Genomic DNA, 6,231 nt, shown 5'->3' with positions numbered 1-6,231 from the left:
CACGTGCCTTTTCCAGGAGGGGTGACCAGGAGCTCGAACCTGGCAAATTGTTGCTACCTTAGCTCAGGGTGGCAGGTGGGAGGCGTGCAACAGTAATGTTCTTGCTACCAATCTGAGGTCAGGGAACTCAGTACTGACCAGAAATTGAATTTAGGATCTCCTGGTCTCTAAGCCTCAGTTACATATTGAGCCATAGGCAGAGCGCCCTTGGATAAAACAAACAAAACATCCCCAAAATCATTCTTAGTTTCATCAAATTCCATTACAATAAAGTCCAATAGCGCCATATATCACAGCGGTCTCCTGTGTAGCCTATTATATACGTCAGATTAATGGCTACAGCTGTAAGCATATTAAACCTTACCTCAAATATCACTCATGTGTGTCACATACAAAGTGTGATATAATTGTTGATTTCCTTATTTTAGTTAGGTTTTCCCATTAGCTATTGGTCTGATATGGGAAGCATCATCATTACAGGCAGTCCCTCGGAATCGAGGAAGACTTGCTTCCACTCTTAGCATGAGTTCTTAGGTGGCTGTATCGTCCAATACGCGGACCACAGTCTCTGTCACAGGTCGGACAGATAGTCGTTGAGGGAAAGGGTGAGCAGGGAGCCTGTTTTGCCGTATGCTCCTTCCGCTGCCTGCGCTTGATTTCTGCATGCTCTCGGCGACAATACTCGAGGAGCTCAGCGCCCTCCCGAATGCACTTCCTCCATTTAGGGCGGTCTTTGGCCAAGGACTCCCAGGTGTCAGTGGGGAGGCTTTAAGGGTGTCCTTGTAACGTTTCCTCTGCCGCCTTTGGCTCGTTTGCCGTGGACATGTTCCGAGTAGAGCGCTTACTTTGGGTGGCTCGTGTCTGCCATGCGGACTATGTGGCCTGCCCAGCGGAGCTGATCAAGTGTGGTCAGTGCTTCAATGCTGGGGATGTTGGCCTGGACGAGGACGCTAATGTTTGTGTGTCTGTCCTCCCAGCCTTTTGGCTAAGATCATGCGTAACTGACCTGACAGGGGAGTAACCATGACCCCAACGTGGTTCTCCCTGGATCAGGAAGGTGATTCTCCTATGCTTTTTGGAAATAGGAGGTGGGTGGGGTGGCTTGACCCATCCACCTCCACGGAGGTGTGTGGGGGGCCTGACCCATCCACCTCCATGACACGAACCTGGTATTGCAGTACTTCCAGGAACGGTGCAGTGGCTCTAGGCCTTTTGGCTAAGAGCATTGGCGCAGAGTGATCCTTGATGTGTGCAAGGTGACCTCTGGCGTTTGTGATTTGACAAAGAATTGGAAAGATTGGCAACGAAAAAAAAAGAAAAAAAAAAGTCTGTCCTCCCAGGGGATTTGCAGGATCTTGCGGAAACTTCCCTTTTTGATTTTTCTCCAGCAACTTGAGGTGTCTATTGTACATGGTCCACGTCTCTGAGCCATACAGGAAGGCGGGTATTACTACGGCCTTGTAGACCATGAGCTTGGTGACAGTTTTGAGGGACTGATCTTCAAACACTCTTTTCCTCAGGCGGCCGAAGGCTGCACTGGCGCACTGGAGGCGGTGTTGGATCTCATCATCAATGCCTGCTCTTGCTGATAGGAGGCTCCCGAGATAGGGGAAGTGGTCCACGTTGTCCAGGGCCACGCCGTGGATCTTGATGACTGGGGGGCAGTGCTCTGCAGCGAGGACAGGCTGGTGGAGGACCTTTGTCTTACTAATGTTTAGCGTAAGGCCCATTCTTTCATGCACCTTGGTAAATACGTCGACTATCCTGGAGTTCAGCCTCTGTGTGTGCACAGACGCAGGCGTCGTCCGCGTACTGTAGCTCGACGACAGAGGTTGGGGTGGTCTTGGACCTGGCCTGGAGACGGCGAAGGTTGAATAGCTTCCCACTGGTTCTGTAGTTCAGCTCCACTCCAGCGGGGAGCCTATCAACTGTAAGGTGGAGCATGGCAGTGAGGAAGATTGAGAAGAGGGTTGAGGCGATGACGCAGCCCTGCTTGACTCAGGTCCGGACATAAATTGGGTCTGTGATGGATCCATTGGTAAGGATCAAAGCTTGCATGTCATCGTGGAGCAGGCAGAGTATGGTGACATACTTTTGGGGGCATCCAAAACGGAGGAGGACGCTCCATAGACCCTCATGGTTGACAGTGTTGAAGGGCTTTGTAAGGTCGAAGAAGGCCATGTATAAGGGCTGGTGCTGTTCTCTGTATTTTTCCTGCAGCTGTCGCGCTGCAAAGATCATGTCCGTTGTGCTCCAGAGGGGATGAAATCCGTACTGTGACTCTGGGAGAAGCTCCTCGGCCATGGGGAGAAGACGGTTGAGGAGGACTCTAGCGACGACTTTCCCAGTGGTTGATAGCAGGAAGATTCCTCTGTAGTTGCCGCAGTCGGACTTGTCCCCCTTTTTTAAAGATGGTCACACAGGGTTAATGGGAAAGTTGTTTTAAAACACTGTAGCTATGTTGGAAGCCATGTATTAGACTGCCACCATAATTACAAGGCATGATGGGAAGCTTGGCCAAAACAGACAGAAGCATAGTGTCATCAGTTAGTAAGTAACAGTTGGTATAAAGACGTTTCATGAAACCTTGTTACAGAGACAATGGGTAAACAGAAGGGCCTTGGAAACTAGGACAGTTGAGATGACAGAATGCATCTGTTAAAAGCTTATGTGATCAGGAATTAACAATAATGCAACTGTCAGCAACCTTGTCAACTGTCGAGTTTCGCTTCCGCTTGATTATGTATAAATGCATTAACACGACTACTGTAAAGTTGATAGACTTTGGACTTGACTTTGGGATGCCGAACGCTTTCCCCTGCATGCTTGCTTTAAAGAATTCTCGTATCGTGGACATATGTGACTACGAGTGGTATTTTTCCCACAACAGGTCTAATTAGTGATTTGCTCTTTGGGGAGTATGGATTACATCCGTGAACAATTAACAACACAAAACCTGTGCATTTATTAAAGGTAAGGTTGACATCAGCATTTAAAAAAATAAATCTACTATAAATGCAGACATTAAAATCCTGGGTTTAGGATTTAATATAAAAACCAGAAGATGCTGGAACTACTCAGCAAGTCAGGCAGCATCTGTGGAGAGAGAAACAGAGTTAACATGTCAGGTCAATGACCCTTCGGCAGAACTGGAAAAAATTAAGGGCTAGAACCTCCACTTTTGAGGTTATCGCCCAAAAATGGCGTTATTTCCGGCGTGGGCGGTAAAAAAGGGTTTTCAGTTCGCCGGCTTCTCGCCCATTCTCAAAGCACCTAGTCTCCATTTTTGAAAATGGGCATTACTACGAGCGATATGAAAAGGGCGGTAGCGTTAAATTCTTTTGACCTTCTGCCGTAAAGTGTGGCCGTCCTTAGCAACGGCATGGCAATGCTCGATTCCCGCGATTCAGGAGGTCAAGGGTCATCATGACATGCGCAGAAGAGGAGACAGATAGAGAGGGAGCTCAGAGGCACTGAAAACGTGTGTGGCTGTGGTGTGTGCTTGTCTGGCTGTTGTAGGAGGCACGAGGGAGATTCATCAGCAGCAAAAAGCCTACTAAGCACCAAGAACATAGTTGGCACTGAGGTTTTGTCCAACAAATAAGATATAACATGGAAGGGATGGAGGAGGCCCTGGAGCTGGTAGCCAGGAACACTGGTGGCAGAGGGCTCCCAGTGGTCCCGGAGCGCCGTACTGCACCCCAAGGTGACACACCCCCATTGCCAACCACACATGAGAGCCAGCAGCAACATCTTGCTTCTGGCTCAGAGCACGTTCCCACCTCCGGACCGTCCTCTCCCGTATCCGTCCAGGCAGCATTTCGGCCATCACCGCCCCCCACCCCTCCCCCCCACTGCCCAATGAAGCACCGCCTGAGGAGCTCTTCAGCCAGGTGGCTTGGAGTCAGGAGGGGAAGGGAAGGGGTAGAGGTGGGGAGAAGAAGCAGGGTGGGGAGAGGGTTGGTTGGTACAGAAATACTGATGATTTCAGACGAATATTCGGTTTAAATGTTTTTATTTAACAAAACCTTGTCGCGCATTGGCTCATTACACGCTGGTGATTCCTGAACATCAAAGGGTATAATGAAACTTAACTTCAATCAACTTAAACTTTAACTGTCACCAAGGTAATGCCCACTGTTATGTCTTGAATAAAGAGTCAGACTAGATAGTGGAAGCTCAAAGTAAGTGTGACTGTAGCCCTTTATTACAGATCTCAGAGTGCCTCTCCAGCCTGTGAGGCCTCCTTATATACAGATGCTCCCAAGGGATTGTGGGATCCAGGGAATGAGTCCTTTGGTGGTTAGACATGGTATTTACAGGTTTACATACATAACAACACTCCCCTCCACCCCTCCCCAAAGTCAATAGTGTAACTATTTACAATGTGAGTCGATCTGGAGCCTTCCTTTCCCTGGTTGATCGTCTCGGTGCAAATGCTGGTGTTGGTGAGTCGTTTGTTGGGTCTTCGCTGGGCTGCTGCGCAGCTGGCCTTGCTGGGCTGCTGGGGTGGTGAGTCTTGCTGGGCTGCTGCGGGTGATGGGTTCTGCTTCAGGGTCAACCGCTGGGTCGGTTGCCTCTTGTGTGTGTTGGAAGGTCGAAAAAGGTGGAGTCTATTGTGGGTTGTTCTGGATAGTCTGTAAATCTGAGTTTGGTTTGGACCAAGTGTTTTCTGCAGGTGAATCCATTTGCGAGTTTGACCACAAACACCCTATTCCCTTCTTTGGCCAAAACAGTGCCAGCAAGCCATTTGGAACCTTGTCCATAGTTCAACACAAATACAGGATCATTTATTTCAATTTCGCGTGACACATTTGCGCGATCATGATATGTATTTTGTTGAAGCCGTCTGCTCTCTACCTGTTCGTGTAGATCAAGGTGGACTAACGGGAGACTTGTCTTAAGCGACCTTTTCATGAGCAGTTCAGCGGGAGGAACCCCAGTGAGCGAGTGGTGTCTTGTGCGATAACTAAGCAGGACTTGGGATAAGCGAGTCTGCAGTGAGCCTTCAATTACTCTTTTCAAGCTCTGCTTGATTGTTTGAACTGCTCATTCTGCCTCACCGTTGGATGCTGGTTTAAACAGGGCCGACGTGACATGTTTGATCCCATTGCGGGTCATGAACTCCTTGAATTCGGCACTGGTAAAGCACAGCCCATTGTCACTTATAAGGACATCGGGCAGGCCGTGCGTGGCAAACATGACCCGTAGGCTTTCGATGGTGGCAGCGGATGTGCTAGCCGACATTATCTCACATTCAATCCATTTGGAGTATGCATCTACAACCACTAAAAACATTTTTCGCAAGAATGGGCCCGCATAGTCGACATGGACCCTAGACCATGGTTTGCAGGGCCAGGACCATAAACTTAGTGGCGCCTCCTTAGGTGCATTGCTTAACTGGGAACATGTATTACATTTGTGCACGCAGGACTTGTGTATGCATGCCTGTTTACTGTGTGATGTCTGTAACACTGTTATGCAACACTGAATGTACCCTTACACTGTACACACCTTGCCTGTATACCAGAGTGTGCTGCTGCTGGAGACCTAAGGGTTGCCTGCACACGGTAGGTAACCCAGTATAAAAGGGAACTCACAGCTTGTTGTCGTCACTCAGGAGCTGCAAATAAAGGACTACAGGTCTACACAGTTTAAGTATCATACCCTGCCTCGTGAAGTCATTACTAAAGGTGCCTACATACACTACAACTGGCGAGGAGGATGGGATACGAGGTCACGAACTACACGCTCAACATGTCTAACCTCAGAAACTTTCAGCAATTACAGAAGGGATAGACTGGGACGCTTTTGTGGAAAGATTGGAACACTTCTTTATAGCCAACGACCTGGATGGGGACACACTGGCTACACCACTGAAAAAATGCAGGACCATCCTGCTTATCAGTTGTGGGCCTACCATCTACGGTCTCGTCAGGGACTTACTAGCCCCGGAGAAGACAACCACCAAGAGCTATGAGCAACTTGTAACAATCATACAGGAACAACTAAAACCAAAAGAAAGCATCCTCACATCCAGGCACCGGTTCTACACTTACCGGCGACTTGAGGGCCAAGAAATTGCCAAGTATGCTGCACACTTAAGAAGACTAGCTGCACCGTGTGATTTTGACGACCACCTTAATGAAGCACTAAGGGACATATTTGTCATCGGAAATAGCCACGAAGGCCTCCTACACAAATTGCTCTCGGCTGACATCACGGTCACCC

At 48.8% G+C, this 6,231-nt stretch overlaps 1 pseudogene; it reads left to right on the top strand.

Annotated features, from left to right (window-relative positions):
- The first annotated feature begins 965 nt into the window (after positions 1-965).
- LOC139275439 (U2 spliceosomal RNA) lies at positions 966-1,203 on the top strand (annotated as a pseudogene).
- The last annotated feature ends 5,028 nt before the right edge of the window (positions 1,204-6,231 follow it).

Source organism: Pristiophorus japonicus, chromosome 10 (genome assembly GCF_044704955.1).
Source record: "Pristiophorus japonicus isolate sPriJap1 chromosome 10, sPriJap1.hap1, whole genome shotgun sequence".
In the NCBI taxonomy this organism is placed as follows: Eukaryota; Metazoa; Chordata; class Chondrichthyes; family Pristiophoridae; genus Pristiophorus; species Pristiophorus japonicus.
This window is presented reverse-complemented; position numbering and strand designations above follow the sequence as displayed.